We start from the raw sequence: 18,510 nt of genomic DNA, 5'->3' as shown, positions 1-18,510 counted from the left end.
GTAGAGAGTTTTGCGTCAGGCTTTATTCTGTTGTACTCACCCAAGATGTCATTACTCTGTCTTTAAGTTTTTCTTGTAACTATTAAGATGCATATTTGCTGTTGAGCACATCCTGTATGTATATGGGAGGTAATATCCCTAATCCCTAGCTCTTTAAGATCTTCTTTGCTTTTTAAAACTTGGAAGTGTTTATGTATTTTGGTTTTAGATTTTTGCTTTTTTCCCCCTTTCTTTTCCTTTTAATTTTATCTAGGCACCATATTTATTAGTGATTTTCATAGATACCTTTCATCAGTCCAGGAAATTCTTAGTCACTAACTCTTTTGACCAGTGTTCTTTCTGATCTTGGGTAATGGTAGTTAAAAACTGGAAAAATCTTTTGTGTATCTACTTTACATCTTATGACCTATTTAATATTGTCATCTATTTTAAAGGTATTTTTCTGTGTGTGCTTCAGTAGTTTTCTCTTTTTTTCTCGTTATCTAATGTGGTACTACATTTTCCTTTCAATTCTTTTCATCTCTGTGAGTGCTCAGATGCCCTTTGCTCTTTCACATTACTCATTTGTTTTTATTTATTGTTTGGGTTCACAGTGTACAGTTTGGTAGTAGGAGCGTCTGTTCTCTCCTGCCACCTTGTGGGTTCTAAATATCAAACTAAGGTTTTCAGCCCTGTGCCAAAGTGCCTCTACCTGCTGAGCTTTGTTGTCCTCAAGTTATTTAGACTTACTTAGACAGTTGTCTGTTTTACTCGTGAAAACTCCAGGGTTGGCCTTTATGTTCTTTAGCGTAACTCACTTTAATCTTATAATCCATCTAATAACCTTGAACATCTGAAATCCCTGAAGGTACTTTTTTTTTTTTTTTTAATGGTTTGTTATTTTATTTTTGTTTGTTGTTTTATTTTACTTCTGGCGTCTTGGCTCCTAAGATACCAATGTTAAGTGATGCAGATTCTTGTTATTCATGGTAGCCATGTTATTAAAACCTCCCCATGTACACCAAATCATTGCTTCTAAAAGGAAGTTTAGAAGTAGGTTCCTTCGAACTTGTGCTTATGCTTTTGTCAGCTGATCATATATAATATTGTTACACATTTGTTTCTTCTTGAAGACTTTATTTAATAAGTATTATTTCCACAACATTGAATTTATAGCCACCCGTTCTTTGAGTTTTTTTTTTTTTTTTTGCATATAGAGTATTTTTTATTTAATTTTATATAACAAAGTCCAATTAAATGAAAACAAACATTTATACACAATATTTGGGAATTTGGGCGTCGTTCTTTCCAAACTACTTCCTGCTGGTAAGGGGCGCTGTCTTGGGGGATTCGAAGAAGATTCAGATATCCTAGCTGTAGTCTGTAGGGCTGTTTTGTCCAGCTGTTTGGAATGTAGGATCAGCTTGTACTCTGTTTCAGGCGGTCTGGTGTGATCAAACCACATTAGTCTGGAAGGAATCCACATCTTTTCATTTTCTGTGGAAACAAAAATAGAAATACTTTTCCCCAGTCCGTTCTTTGAGTTTTAACTTAAGCTTATTTAAACAGCAGGTATTTCACAATAGCTTTCTTGCACAGAGAAACAATACCAATACTTATATGTAGGGACTATTTTAAAAAATAAAGTTGTTAAGAGAAAGCAAAACTGTGAAGAGGGTGGCACTAACTATACTCCACAATGATATTGGTTATAGTGAGTGAAAGCAACAAGACAGAGTGGTACCTTGTTTACCCACATCTGAAAACATAGGCGTTATTAGGCGTTCAGATTATTTGCTCTTTTATATGTAACAGGTGACTTTCAGAACAATTGGAGTGTTACTGAATTGTGGATTAAATTTTTTTTTTTTAATGAGTAGGTGACTTTGCAAATGTAGAACCCTAGAACGAAAAGCGTTTGTGTGTACTAGACATGGTAATAGAAAATCGTATGCAGTTTTATATGCTTTGAGTAAAGTAACCCCATCTCCATCCCACCTGAAAAGAGGCTTGATTTTATATCTGTCAGAAAGCTTGTATGCATTAAAATTCTGGAAGCAGGAGCTGAGGCTGTTAGATAGGTTGGTAAAGTACTTGCCTTGCAAGCATGGGGACTTGAGTTCTATCCACAGAACCCATGTAAAAATGTTTGATGGTATTTCCTTGTAATATATATGTTGGGTATGCAGACACAGGACAGTCTCTGGATCGTTCCTTATTTATTAGCTTCAGGCCCATGGGAGACCCTTTCTCAAGGGAGGTGGAGAGTGCTCCTTAGAAAAATTTCCAAGGTTGTCCTATGTTGTGGGAACTCATTCAGCTAATAGTCTTTGAGGGTGGAGTCTCAGGTGCTGCAGTTGGACTGGGAGCAAGCTCTCCTGCTCTTTTGGGAGGTGATCTGAGACTGCTTTGGAGCATCCTGCACCTCCAGGGCTGAAGACCTCAGTGGCTCTTTACCCTCATGTGTGAGTGCTCCCCAAATAAATAATTTTGTTTACTATTTTCTTCAATACACCTATTCTCCTATTCAGGAGTAGAACACTTAATATTTATGTGGATAACAAGTGGGAAAAGGAGATTCACCATAGAACTTATTTAATTAAAAGTCTTAAATGAAAAACAAAGTATAAATGAAAAACAATTTTCTTTTTAATATATATTTTTGAATAATTTTCAATTACAGATGTGTTATAATAGTGATGCCTTTTTCCCTCCATGATTGAGTAATTGCTCTGTTACTCTTACTTTGGCTTTTTTTTTTTTTTCTTTAAAGCAAGGAAGACAATTCTTTTTATAAGAATACTACCTACCATGTCAGAAATCAATATTGATAACTTTGGTCACTATAATTGATTTATCATACCCTAATCAGAACTTTTAGTAATTTTTTATTGCAGAATTTTTATCAAAATACATGCATTGATTATTAAGACTCATTAGTTCTTTATATCTGGATTGGCTCTAGAGGTTTATTTATGAACTTGATCCTTTTTCAAGACACCATACTAACTTCATAGAATGAGTGCATTTTGGGGTTTGTCTGATGTTTCCTCATGATGAGATGTGGGTTGCATATTTGGCTAATTCTTATCACAGACTTGATTGTAACAGGTCTTTTTGTTGGACCATCAGCTACCAAATAATGACATGGAGACTTATTATTAAGGATGAAAGCTTGTCCTTGGCTTAGGCTTGTTCCCAACTAGCTCTTATAATTTAAGTTAACCTGTTTATATTAATCTAAATTCTACCACATGGCTTGTTACTGCTCCTCCATACTGTATTTCTCACTTCCTTTGTGTCTGGCTGGTGAATCCTGACTCTCTGATTCTGTCCCAGAGTTTCTATCTCTGCCCAGAAATCCGGATGCCTACTATCTGCCTAGCTATTGACTAGTTTAGTTCTTTATTAAACCAATCAGAAAGTGCCTTGCGAGAGACACATCTTTATTTCATTGTATACAAAATGATTATCCCACAACACTGATGCTTTATTTATGTTTTCCTTTATCTTTTTACTTATGCATTTAGAGTCCAACAGAGAAAAATGCTGCTACCAAGAAACCTTGCTTGTCTCTGTTCTTTTGTTTATAAAACCCTTTCTTAAGCTTTTGTTAAATTTTAAGTGGAAGTTGTTATTAGCCACGTGGGCACCGTATGTAAGGAGTAAGGCTTTTCCTCTGCCATCAGTCTTGTCCCGCCACTGTGCCAGCCCCAATTAACACACTTGGCCAGTTACTTGTTTCTTATCGGCTAGCTCTGTCTTAAGTATTAACCCATTTCTGTTAACCTATGTATTTCCACATGGTCTTACTGGGGAGTGGGCCGGCGTCTGGTTTCCCCAATCTCTCCATCTTTACTACTCCTTACTACTTCCTCTTTCCTCCTTGTCTCCTAGTCCCGCCTGTCTTGCTTTCCTATTGGCCAACAGTGCTTTATTCATTAACCAGTATGAGAAACTTATTTACAGACCGACATCTCCCATCAAAAACAAGTTTTGTTTTGTTTTGTTTTTATGTAGCCCATATTGGCGCTGAACTTGATCCTTCTAATCAAACATCTCCATTGCTAAGAATTTTAGGCATTTATTTCCAAATTCAACAGTAATTATTAACTATAGGTATTTTTTGATAACACAGATTTTTGCACTTCTGGCTAATGGGTGCTCCTTGGATTCATGTGGTTTAATATGTGTCTATAATTCTTTGAACAACTTTTACTGTCTGGTACAGTTCTGTGTTGTAAAATTTTCCACCTGAACTCTGGAGTTAGAATCAGTTGTTTAGTTTGTTTTATTTTGGTAGAGAAAGATACTTAGAACCCCATATTGTCTACTAGATCATTTTATTGGATGTCCGTGTTCTTTGCCTCTTAAAGAAAATTAGGAAATGTATGTATACATTTATATCCTAGTTCTGAACCTATAATTGGAAACTTAGCATTGATCTCTCAATTTCTGACTTACAGCAAACACTTTCTTCAGGCTTCCCCCATCTTTCCCCCATCTACATTTGTAGCTTGCTGCAAGAAACCGAGATCCATTTATCTGTAATTAATCTATAGCCAGTGTTTGGTATAGGATCAGGCTCTTATTTGTTCAAGAATTTTTTTTAACACCGTTGGTCTTGTCTAGAGGCTTCAGGAAGACAAGAAGCAGTTTCACGGGAATACTACATGGGAATTTTTTTTATTTAATTTTTATATAACAAAGTCCAATTAAATGAAAACAAACATTTATACACAATATTTGGGAATTTGGGTGTTGTTCTTTCCAAACTACTTCCTGCTGGTAAGGGGCGCTGTCTTGGGGGATTCGAAGAAGATTCAGATATCCTAGCACTACATGGGAATTTTAAAGTTTGTTTTAATGTTTTACTAAGAAGCGATAATGTGGGCAGTCTTAGCCTTGTATTCTGCTCTTTAGGAGCATGCTTTGTTGCATCTAGTACCTGCTCTATTTAGAGACTCCTATGCTTTTTCTTTGTGATTTGATTTAAATTTTTGTTAGCAGAGTGCATGATTTAGCTGAAGCTCATTTATCCAGTAGTCTTGACATTTTAAGAACTAATATATTTCAAAACTTTAGGCCCTTTATATCTAGTCTTCTATGTGGGGTTGAAAATGTGACTAAAGACAAGCAAGTAACAAAAGTTTGAGAAGAGCTAATAAAGCATTTTGAGTGATGTATTTATTCACTGCTTCATATACATTAAACTGGTATCAGTCTTTCTTGGACTACCAGCCTCCAAATCATGACATGGACACATTATTATTAATACTCGACCTTAGTTTAAGATCATTTCTACCAAGTTTTTTAAATGTAATTTAACCTGTTTTTATTAATCTTCATTAAGAAAAGGCTTGTTTACCTCATCTGTTCATCCTGCTTTCCTGCTTCCTCTATGTCTATTTGGTTGGGCCTGGCTGGCTGGCCTGGAGCTGGCTGGTCCCTATCCTTTTCTCTTTGCCCATCAGCTCTTCCTACCCCTCCTGTGCCTAGCTATTTGCTGTCTAGCTTTTTAATAGACCAATCAGGTGCCTTAGTCAGGCAAGGTGAAACAGCAACACATCTTTACCTAATTAAGCAACTGTATTTTCCTTCTACCTTCCCAATTAGGCCTAGATGTAAGTCTAACTTAGCCAACCCTCATCAGAACTGTTAACTGACTTAAGTGAAAGTTTTCACAACTATTTAAAGCATAATTCTGTTGAGACTACCCAGCAGCCACTAGCAAATTAAAGGAGCATAGGTCACTTACAAACCTATAGAGTAATTCTGTTATTAAAAAGTTACAGTTTTCTTTATTTTGGAGAAAAAGTTAGAAATACCAAATCTAAGACTTGTGTATAGTCGAAATAATATTTAGAAAATTTGGCAAGTGATTAATCCTTAAGATATAATTGCTTTATTTATTTTTGGAGGAATTACTTTTCTTTTGGTTTTTGAGATAGGTTTTGTCTGTGTAACAGCCCTGGCTGTCTTCGAATTTGTTTTGATGGTCTCAAACTCATAGGGATCTGCCTGCCTCTCCCTCCGGAGTACTGGGATTAAAGAAGTGTGTCATCATGCCTGGCTTGAAAGAATTAATTTAGTAATTTAGTAATAGATCTATTACTATGTAAAATTTAGGTAATGAATGCAGATAGTGTAAAATTTACATAGCATTTATATTGATCACAAAAAGGCTGAATTAGTGTCATCAATACAAACATTGTTCATTTCAGCATCAGAACTGTTTAGAAAGCACTGTTTATGATTGGTATAATTGACTCATTGCTTTAGGACATTTAAAATGGGTATGCCATATCACTTTAATATGTATACATTTCAGGTGCATAAATTCATAATTTTGTATGTATATAGATTTTTATACTTTCCAGACCTGTAAATAACTTTGTCTCAGTAGTGATTATTGGTGTTGTACTTGTGGTAAAAGATATTTTCAGCCATGTTAAGTCAGTTAAAAAAATAAAAAATAAAATAAATAAAATATGCTTTTAACAGGCTATTTCAAACCTATACACAACACTAAGCCAGCTCAGCTATGATAGGCTACCCAGATGTCTTACCTGCCTTTTTCCTGGAGATAGTAGAGGCTTGGTTGGGTGAGTTGTAGATTGGCTAACCAAAGTCAATTTATTATCCAGCTGAAGTTATAGAGCTGACGTTTCTGGAGGCCACATGACCCTTGGAAACTCCCTGAAACAGCTCTGTCACTGCTTGTGCTTTCCTCTCCTCTTGTCTCCCTCCCAACTCTCACATTTGTGCAAACCTTGTTCTTTCATAGTCTGGGTCCTCTTTCAGTCCTTCCATGGATGTTATAATTGTAGTTCTGATAAAGGTCTATTCAACAATGAATATATTTGCCTCTTCCATTTTGCATTTATGAATCTAGGTCAATCAGTACCTTCTTGTTAAAATGGTTTTCATAACAATGAACAAAATTTTGTTAGGACCCAATAGCAAAATATCCTAACTCTCTATTCAGTGGACTAAGAACAAAAAGAAAAAAGCAGAAAAAAAAAAAACCCCACCATTATTTAAAACACAAGTATACTTCTGTCCATCACACAAGAGACATGAGACTATTACATACCTAAAATTTAGACTTTGTATTAAGATATTTGTATTATAATACAGATTAAATATATTTATATTATATATTAAACTATATAAAATATTGAGTTTCTCTAATTATCAGAGTTTGGTAAGAATGACTATCATTCTCTTGAACTATGAATGGAATTTTGCATACCCTAACACTTACCTTTTATCTAGTGTCCAGTGTGTACATTAGATGCTTAAAATGTGATGGTCAAGATTCTGTGTTTAATATTTTGAAAGTATTACCTGCCTTTCATAACATTGTTTTCTTTTAAAAGGAAGCACTTTTAGTTTTAAAAAAGAATTGTGTTTTGTATAAAGTAAATTAGACTTGTAGAAGTTCATTTTTCACAAGTAAAACTGGCCAGGTACCTCAGACTTGGATTAGTTTCTTTTGCAAAGTATTGTCTCTGCCTAATAGGATCTATACCAACAAATAGCTAAAATAGATCACTTAAAACTTTTTTTTGGACACAAGTTTTATCTGTATATTCCTGGCTGCTCTGGAAATCACTCTATAGACCAGTCTGACCTTGAAAACTCAGAGATTTGCCTGTCTCTGCCTCCTAAGTACTGGAATTAAAGGCGAATGCTACCATGTCTAGCTTAAATTTTTTAAAAAATTTCTTCTATGTGCATGAATGTTTGTGTGCATGTATGTCTGTGTACCACGTGCATGTGCCTCAGGGAATCACAAGAGAGTGACCCATCTCCTGGATCTGTAGTTACAGATGGTTGTGAGTTTCCTTGTGGGTGCAGAGAATCAAACCTGGATCTTTTTCAAGAGCCTTTGATTTCCAGCCTTTGATTTTTTTTAAACACATGATTTTTGTCATTTAAGTGAATTAGCCTGTTTTTAATGCTATAGTAAATTGCTGTAATTTATTAACAACTGTACTGTATGTTCAAAGTCAAAGAATTTTGAAGAACTATCCAGAAAAGAAGACAAAGACACTAAGCTCACTGGGCTTCTGAAATAGAATGCATGTGTAGGAGAGTTTAGGGAAGTAATGAGAGGATTAACAGTAAGTTAATTTGGGCTAAACATACAGGCAAATTAATTGTCGTTTACTAAATGAGCTACTTTCTATACAGAGACAGTGCTTCCACCTCTGTTTTACTAATGCATATATGGATACTATATTGGATTCAGGCTGTATAAGAAGGTAGAGGAGTTTGAAAAGAGCTAGAAAGAGCTCAAAATAATTACTGTGTTCTTTCAAAGCCAAAGGAGAGAGAAATCCTCTCATTTTGAGAATGTAATGAGAACACTAATGATAAGCTTGTGGATCATATCTAAGCAATTAATGTAAAATTGTAATGATAGAAAGCAAATTGGAGTTCAAGAAAGAAGGAATAATAAAGAATAAAAAAAAATAAGCTTTTTGTTGTTAGTAAAAGGAAAGAAAATAGATTGCATTAGGTCAGGAAAGATCTTTTGAGGTGGAAACATGTTGAATGTGTTTGTAGGGAAATTCAGAATATTCAAGAAAAAAAATAACAGACATTAATAAGTATTGGAGAAAGAATAGAAATGGTACCTGTGAAAGGGAGTTAGCCCTTGAAACAGTCTGTCATGTTTCTCTGACACAGGGAACGGAGATGCGTTGTGAATAGACTGCAAGCTGAGACTTTGAACCCTGAAGTTTTATACATTTAGTTGTCCCTTGTCTCCTAATAGTTAGAAGGTTGGGGTGTGGGGAGGATGATTTTGAATAGGTTTAAGATGGCATGGTATGATACTTTGGGTAATAATCATATAGTTAGGTCAGCTAGAAATGATAAACTATTTCCCAGTGTTGCATGAATTAAAATGAACTCATTTGGTTTAGGTTTCATGATCTACTATTATTTACCCCCCCCAGAAAGCAGTTTATGAAATAGGGTAGAGAATGATAAAACGTGTACAATGAAAGAAAAAGTAAGTGAGAAAAATACGGATTAGTGAGTAGAATGTGATCTGGCCTGGAAACAAGGCACTACTCTAGTTCGAGATTCTGTACAGAACTAGCTAAGATAGAACTTAAGGCTTGGGAAAATAGGGGGAAAAGAGAGGAATAGAGGTGCTGAGGAAATGGAATAGAGCCTTGATTACATGAAGAAATAGGAATGCTAGCTTAAAATATCAAGTAGAATATATGTTGAACAATATATTGCTGTAGGTACCTTTCATTTTATCTACAATTATTGCAGTACCAACTGCCAACTTGCCACTAGATGTCACTCTGACTCGTATGCTAAGTCTGTCTGACTTAAGATTCAGTGTGTAGAAAGTCAAACAAGTACAGTATATCCTGATAAATCCTGGTGATCTTAATAGCCTATTCTAATCAGTTTCTCATGCAGGTTGTCTTAGTTATACAGTTGCTTTGGAGAGGATAACTTCTTTAGAACAAAAACAAGCCATTAAATTTGCCTTTTTGTTGTTGTTTTACTGTATTAATCACAGTAAATATTTTGTTTTTGGTTTATACACTTTTAAAAGTTTAAAAATTTTCTGAAATTTTGCATCAGAGGTTTTAAAGATATTTTCTCTCCTAAATTATTTTGTCTGCTGAATTGATTCTGGATTTACATGGACTAACAGCCTTTTATTGGTACCAACAAAAGTGCTTTATTTTTAAGTTGTCAAGACTATGCATGTTGACATCAAATCTGTGAATGTAAAGTTTTTACTTCTTGCAATTTTCTAGGAGAACAAAACAGTAATCATTATAGGAGTCATATTTAGGACAGAAGTCATATTTGTTGCCTATACACATTTTTTCCATCTGCTTCTTTCAAAGACTCTTGAACTACTTGGAAAGCTTTGAAATATGATTATTTTATAAAACATAAAATCATACAAAAACAAATATTTAGATATTCCCAGAATCATATATGAATGATTCAGGTATATGATAGGTTATAAAATATATTTACTAATTTATAACAATTAGTCTACATTCTTATTGGTTTACTACATTTGCTAGAGAGTAGTTGTGAAATTATATTGCACTATTAGAATTGTTGAGTTACAGATCATGGTAGAAAATATAATGTCCCAGGTTTTTGCCTGTGATTTGCCTATTGATCTAGTTCATTGTTTTCTTATAGTCCCCTTTTTATTGGTATCTTATTTAACTTGTGATCCATTATTATATCAAATAATTTTTAGCCATATTGGCAAAAATTCTATTTCAAATTTTAAATAAGCCATCTTATACTACCCCTTTTAAATTTTAGTAGGTTTAATCTTGTTAGTGCCTCCCAATATAATACCTTTTCATTTGGAAAAGTTCCTGTTTATCTACATAAAATGTATGTTAATCAGGAAATCCATTTGTACCAAATACAGAGATTGGTAAAACACGGGGAAGGGAAAACATACCTTCTTTAGAATAACTAAACTACAGATAGGCTGAAGATACCCTTGATATTTGACATAAAATTACTTATAATACGTACTCACTGATTAGGAGCTTACTTGCAAATTGTGTTTTAGGACTAATTTATAGATAATAGTTTAGTCTGTATTCAGTATATATGTATATTGTATCATATGAAGATATCTTCTTTAATCTCTTCAATTTCCTTGAGTTGATAGGGATTAGTTTGCTTTTGGACAGATTGTGAACTTGTTGCATTTGCTGAGCTGTGCTAGGGTAAAGTGCTAGAACAAGAGAACAGAACCAGTGAGCCTTTACCAGCAGCATACCTTAACTCTACTACTATAAAAGTACATGGAAGCAGTCACTATGAATCATAGATTCTGATATTTATAAAGCATTTCATATAACAATACTCAGTATTGGTAAGTAGGATGTAAAAGTACTTTTTAAATTAAGGAATTACTTTTGAAATTATTTCTCTTTTTATCTTCATGTAACTTTCAAAATGACCCTTTTCCCCCCACAAGGAAGAAGTATTTGTTTTATTTCTTAGGAACTTTACAGTTAAACCATTATGTTTTCCTTTATCCACTATATGCCCTTGTTGAGCCAGGAATAATAAGTTAGATAATAATAGCTGTCTATTGCCTTTATCTCTTAACCTCCAAAGGCCTTAACCTCCATTAGGAACAAATGTAGACTTTGTTTGTTTGCTTGCTTGCTTTCTTGAAATGGCTTCCTGGGCCTGTAAAAACCCTTTGACATCCTTATTTAGGGCCTCCTCTCCTCCCAGTGGAATCACAGTTGAACACAAAAATTTTGCAGCTGGTGAACTCCCAAAGCCCCTGTTGATGATTGGTGTTAAACTCAGCATGGCAGCTGAGTTGTTCCTGTTTTGTACTGGCCCACCCCACCTCACATTCATGTTCCTCATGACAGAATTCTCCAGAGGAAAAACAACAGGCTGAGATTTCAGATTCATTCATTGTCTCCTTGTCTCAATTCATTTTCACTTTAATATTAAGTATATTCAGAAAGTTTATTGGACATAGTCAAGGGAAAGACCACCCCCTCTAATGTTATGATAATCTTCTCGTTTCTTTCAAAACCAGATCTAACTATTGGCTACCAAAGAGTTAAATATGCAGAAATGCAATGGTACCTCATCTTTATGGGTAGAGTATGCTAGTTTAAAATAGACCTAAGCCAGAGGTTCAACTCATACTTCAGCCCGTGACCTATTTCTTAAAATTTTGACATTTCCCAGCTTTTATATTATGTTCTCTGTGAATAAAAGTGAGAGTATGTCTGACGCAGATAATGGCAATTAATGACCTTGTAACTTACTACTAAACTGATTTACAAGTTTTCATTTTAACTTTAACTAGTTCTTTTTTAAAATCAAATATAGGGTAGATTTAGTGTTACTTAGATGAAAAATATTATTGAAGGTAAACAGTAAACATGTTTATTGAAATATAAATATGGAATAAATTTCATTTATTAGCTAAATAGGATATGATACATAAATTGGTGCTGCAGATGTTTGCTTAATATAATAATTATGTCTTGAGTTAATTAGATTTAACATCAAAAACACAATATGGTATACTTTTTTACATAGTAAAACTTCCATTCTAAGAGCCAAGGCTTAAGTGGGAAGAAGGATGGTCTAAAAAAGAGTAATATTACCTATTACTGGCTAGTTTTGTGACTTGGAAGGCTGGTTACCTGTTGTTTGTTTTGCTTGGTTTGCTGTTTTAAATTGAAGCTCACTAAAATCTCTACATGTTTTGGTAACCAGCATTATTTTAAATTAATGTTTTTTTTTCATGTCCTATCTTAATTTCTGTTTTCTCATTGAAAATAGGTTCTTTTTCATACAGTACATTCTGATTGTGATTCTCCTTTCCCAGCTCTTTCCAGCTCCTCCTAGCTCTTCCATACCTTCCATACCATTCAAGTCTATACCTATGTTGCTTTCACTTATTAGAAAACAAGCATCTAAAAAGAGAGAGAGAAAATAAAATAAAAACAAATCTGAATAGGGCAAAACAGAGAGGCAAAGAGAAAGCATAAGAAATAGAGATGTAGACACTTGTATTGGCATGCATAGAAATCCTTTAAAAGTTCAAAATTGGAAACCATAATATATAAGCAAAAGTTCTTTAGAAACAAATTCCCTGCCAGTTAAGAGACAAGCTTCCAAAAATACCATTGAGTAATTTTGTGTTGGTTGTCTACTGCTAAGTATAGAGCCTGGCCTTAAGAGTGCTTTGTATACTCAGTGAGACTCCATTAGAAAAAACTTCATTTTTTTATTTGTGAATGCTTATCAATTGGAGATGGCTTCTGGTTAAGGATGCTTGTATCTACTTCCACTCTCAGTGCTGAGACCCCATCAGGCCCTTAGTATGTTGCTACAGTGTCTTTGGGTTATGTGTATTGGTACTGCTGTTTTTAAAAGGTGTCCTCCATCCTCTACAATCTTTCTGTTTCCTTTCAGCAGAGTTCCTTGAACCCAAGGAGAGGGACTTGATGAAACCATCTCATTTAGGAATGAGTTTTCCAGGGTATATCAGTCTCTGCACCCTGTCTAGCTATGAGCCTCTGATTTATTCCCATATACTATAGGAGAAAGTTCTTTGATGAGAGCCAAGCAAGACATTGATCTAAATATCATTATGAGTTATTTTGTTACTTTTAGAACAGTAATATTTGGTTTTATCCTGGGTCCTTGACCTATCTACTACTGTCATGGAGAGTGCCATAAGATATTGGCTGGTTACTCCCATAAGCTTTGCACCACTATTCCACTAGTTTATCTTACATACACATCTAAGGATTTGTAGCTGGTGCTTATTTTTCATTTTGGTAGTGTGCAGAGTACCTTCCAGTTCCATGAATAGGGGTGATGGCTTTATGTAGGCATCAGTTCTCCTTCATGTTCAGTGAGTTTTTAGGTGTTTTTCCACAATAAGGCCTTTCTATTAGTTTCTAGAGAACAACCAATAGTTTGACAATAGCCTAGGTTGTTTAGGTTTTTCCTTGGGAACCTGTGACCAAAACTTGATTAGATGTAACCCATTAGTAGTTGCTTCATTTGTTGATAATAGATGTTAAATTAGGGTTCTGTCTCCCCCATTGTCTGGTGAGTGCATTTAGATCCCCTTCATATGTGTATATTTTAGGAAGCTTCTACTATTTTAGGTTGCCATACAGTCTATAAAATGGCTCTCGTTTCAGCTGTACCTTCCCATATTCCCTACTGCACCCCACCTTCCCTTCCACTTCATGTTTCATCCTTCCATTCCAGTCCCATCCTTCCTTGATGATCCAATCCTCCCTTCAGTCCCTTAGGCTATACCTGACCTCTGCGGTTTTATGGACTGTAGCCTGCTTATTGAAGATGGAACAGCTACCACATATTAAGCAAATGCATGTTATACTTGTCTTTCATACCTTATTTTCTTGAAGCCTGGTGTGGTGATACTTTGTTCATGATATAACAAATAAAGCTTGCCTAAAGAACAGAGTGCAAAGCTAGCCACAGTAGTCAGCCATAGAGACCAGGCAGTGGTGGCACACAACTTTAATCCCAACACTCAGGAGACAGAGGCAGACAGATCTCTGTGAGTTCAAGGCTACCCTGGGCTACACAAAATTGATCCAGTCTAACAGAGAAACAGTTCACACAAAGGTGATCCCAGCACCTGGAGTGAAACCCCTTTAATCCTAGTGCTAAGGAGGTGGAAAAAGGAAGAGAAATTTCTTGATGGAGAGAGGAATGTAAAGGTAGGAGGAGACAAGAGCTCATTGCAGTCTAGGCAGTCAAGGCAGTCAGTCTGAGGATTCGTGGAGACAGGATTGCCCATTTGGTCTGAGGTAGAGGAAACAGCTAGTGGCTGGCTGCTTTGCTTCTCTGATCTTTCACCCTCCCCTCCCCAATATCTGGCTTGAGGTTTTTATTATTAAGACCAATTAGAACTTGTGCAACAGGCTGATGTGCTCTATGCTTCTTTCCAGAATTAAGAAACTGTCTAAGCCTTGCACTCCATCCTAAGTACCACCACCTCCACTGTAGGGTGAAGGTACAGGATTGCAGTTTAAAACCTTATGTTCCCTTTGAAAGATATCCTTTTGAGCAATTAATAAAGATACACTTTTCTATGAGCAAGGACTCATGGGAACAATCATCACAAATGTTTTGAGATGGTATCACTCTCTGTAGTTCATGATTGCCTTTACCCAGTGTTACACTGCCTTAGTTTCTTGGGAGCCGCGATTACAGGTATATGTCGCATTGATAGTGTTTTTCACCTTGAGTGTGTTTTTATTCATTTGGTACTTAGAGTACTGAAATACTTGTATAACAATTGAAATACATATTTTAAAAAAAAACCCTTGGGCTGGGGGAATATCTCAGTGGTAGAGCGTTATTGGCATTTGTGAGGTCCCGAGTTTGATCACAGTGTTTTACACACACACACACACACACACACACACACACACACACACACACACACGTACACACACTTCTCATACCGGTCTCATGTTTAGAAAGAATATTTCAAATTAGATATTATCTAAAATATTTGACATATATTTTTCCTAGAGCTATAGTTGATGAATTTGAAATTCTTTGAAAACTTTTTTCTTTTTTTCTTTTTTTCTTTCTTTTTCCTTTTTCTTTTTCTTTTTCTTTTTTCTTTTTTCTTTTCTTTTTTCTTTTTACATAGATCTGCCTGCCTCTGTCTTGGGAGAGCTGGGACTAAAGGCATGCACCACTGCCGCCCAGCTGAAAACTTTTCTTAATGCAACTATTCTTTATATTTCAAACAAAAGGAATGTCAGTGACTTTCCTCTTTGGTGCTACTAAGATTAGTTATTGATATATAGTATTTGAAGAAAAGCTTAGAAGTATTTTAAACAAATGTATTAGCTTTTTTGCCTCCTAGGAAAACATAACTAGACATCAAGGAAAGTGTATTTAAAGTTGGTGCCTAACCAACTTAGTGGCACTTGCCATTTTCAAACTTAAATATTTTAACAGAGTTTCAGATTTCCTGGAGCAGTCTTGTTGACCTGTATTTCTGGGGTGGAAAGTAACCTTCTTATGTGTTGTTATCTTTACTAGCTTCTCATGTAGTGTAGCATGAATGCTATGGCTAGCTTCTGATCAAAGGTCTGTGAAAGCAAATACAATGTGGTACTTTGCTCTGCAGCCCTGAAAGCTGGTGTGCCTCCTCCCTGACCTCTTGCTATAGTGAACATATGAGTACTCTAGAGCTTGTTTAAGTTAGTGCCTAATAGCAGCCATTGCTAAGTGATTTAGTGTTTTATTTCTTTGAAATATTTTTGTGAAAAGATACCCTGGAACCCTTGAAACATTTTATGTCCATGATTTCTTGTAAACAGAATGCTTACTTTCTTTCTTTTTAGAGACCAGTGTTTGGGGAATACCCCAAGGAAAAAAAGTAGATTTATAAAAATAGGAAAAAGTACAACACTTTGGTTTCTATTTTAATCTAAAGAGAGATATAAAATAGGTATCTAATTATTAAATATTATATTTAATCTTTATGAAATGCTATAGTTTTCATAACTGATAATTTTAACTATGATTTTTATTTTTAACTTTTTTTTTTAGTTTAGATAGATTATCCAGTCAAAGATGTAGCACAGATTACAGAGGATTATAATTCATTAAATTGTGTTTGGTAAATACTTTTTGAATATTGTGACCTCAGAATACTTCCCAACTGGCATGAAAATTATTTAAGAAAAGGAAGTTCCTTTCATCTTAAAACTTTCTTTTTAGTAATTTCTCCAAAACACTAGTAATTGAAAAAAAAATTAACAGCTTTCATTTGCAGTTTTTCTTATACTTAATTTTGTTGTAGAACAAAATCACAGAACCAAAAATAAACTGAGTTAGTAATAAAGTAAGAAATAGCTTATGTTGCATTATATCTGCTACTTGTATTAAATTACTTAAGAAACTAGAAGAAAACATACACATGTGAGATTTTCACATTTTAAATAAATGATCTTACATAGGTTAAGAAATTGAAATAAGCATGAATATGTGATGAGGACTGGATGGTGGTAGAGTGTGTATTTAGTATGTGTAATGTTTGAGCCCCAGAAGTTATTTTGTAAACTGTGCAATGCTTACATATTGTGTATTAAGAGTTGGTTTGGTTTTTAACTTCCCTGGCATCATTAACAAGCATTTATTTATTTATTTGTAATTTTTTTTTGTTTGCGACAAGGTCTGACTAGATAGCCCAGACTGGCCTGAAACTCAAGATGTTCCTCTCTCCCTGTAATGCTCAGACTACAGATATGTGCCACTATGCCCAGTTTGAGTGTTTTTGTTTGTTTGTTTTGCGGGGGCGGTTTTCGAGACAGGGTTTCTCTGTATTGCTTTGGAGCCTGGCCTTGACCTCACTGAGATCCGCCTGCCTCTGCCTCCCAAGTGCTGGGATCAAAGGCATACACCCAGCTTGAACATTATTTTATAGATAAATATTTATAAGTATATCTGATAGAAGTATCACTGGTAAAAATTAGTTTGGCGAACATTAGCATGAGACTAAAGATGAATGTACCATTGTTGTGCCTCGAGTCCAGATCCGCCAAAGACCTCCAAGAGACCAGATCTGATGGAAAAACTAAGTCTTTTTTATTATTATGCCAGCATGCTGGGATCAACTGCCCTACACAAAGGCAATATGAGAAGGATGTCGGGGCTTCTTTTAAGCCTTTCTTAGCAGTGTCTAAGGAAGTTAGGTCGTTTTAGTTATGATTGGCTTAAGTAAGTAATATTCATATTAGTATGTTTTAATTGATTGGGGCTATTCAGGGGCTGGTCAGGGCTACCGTTTTCTATTTTTAGGCAGGCGTGGACAAATCCCAGGCTCTGTGCTTGAGCTGCTGTGGAGGCTGGCTGAGACTTGGCCTGGCCTAGTGCTGGGCCTTCTTGCTGTTGGGGGTGTTGGAGATTGATTGTCCTTTATTCGTGGCTTTTCCTCATCAACTGCCTGTTCAGTCTCAAGAAACTGAAATTGTGTCCTGATCTCTGAGAGATTTGGCAACCTGTTGTGATGTCTGCTAGGTCTTTTTACCTTAATAAATTTTTGACATAAAATTAGTATTATTGTAAGTAGATGATCTATTTGCATCTTCTGAATAATGTTGGGTTATCTGTTTTGAGGGAAACACAGAGAAGCATAAAAGAAACAAGAAACAATTTCAAAGACTTGCATCATTTCTATAGAAAACAGAGATCCACGTTTTCATGAAACAGTGGGCCACCATGAAATAGTAAGTCTTTAAAGAACTAGGCTGGATTTGATTGTGTGGTTAGGGGCATGGAGTTAGATATTAATGAAGTTAGCATTAGTGATAACAATTTTCCTTATGAAGGGCTAACATATGCTCCAAGGACACATTTCCATATATTTCATAGCTTGAACAAGCATTTGACTGAGACTGTTCCTCTTAATCTATATATGTTAGAACTTAATAAATATGCACAGAAGGTATACACAGATGCAGTATTTGGATTTTTAAAAGATTGTCTCCTATTTGGCCTTCTAAAGACTATTAGATACAAAATGCATTTGTCCCGTCCTGCAGTGCATGACAGATAAAAGCATATAGTCTAAAATCCTATATAGTTCACATTTTTCTCATACATCTACTTACCTAACAAGGTTTAACTTAAAGTTAAGAACAGTAAAAGATAAATGACAATACTTTAATGAGACCATTTGTAACAATACACAGTGATATGTAAATATGATGTCTTTCTCTCAAAATACCAGGTTACATTGTCTATCAATGTTCTTATGATAATTGGGATTTCTCTGTGATGAGATGAAGTAAAATGACTATTAGAGGAATTATGAAACATTAAGCTCCTGAAGGATTACTTGAATATAAGCATTGTGATACCATTGCAGTACACACCTTACGACTCAGACAGCTACCAAGTACGTGATGGATATACAGCATGGATATACTAGGCAGAAGGATGATTCACACCCTG

General features: G+C 35.1%; 1 protein-coding gene across 2 annotated transcripts in view; it reads left to right on the top strand.

The window, feature by feature from the left end:
* The window catches only part of Akt3 (AKT serine/threonine kinase 3), a 218,029-nt gene that overhangs the window by 50,611 nt on the left and 148,908 nt on the right, over window positions 1-18,510 (top strand). The window lies entirely within an intron of this gene.

Source organism: Phodopus roborovskii, unplaced genomic scaffold, assembly GCF_943737965.1.
Source record: "Phodopus roborovskii unplaced genomic scaffold, PHOROB, whole genome shotgun sequence".
Taxonomy (NCBI): domain Eukaryota; kingdom Metazoa; phylum Chordata; class Mammalia; order Rodentia; family Cricetidae; genus Phodopus; species Phodopus roborovskii.
The sequence above is the reverse complement of the archived record's forward strand: the minus strand, read 5'-3'. Positions and strand labels throughout refer to the sequence as shown.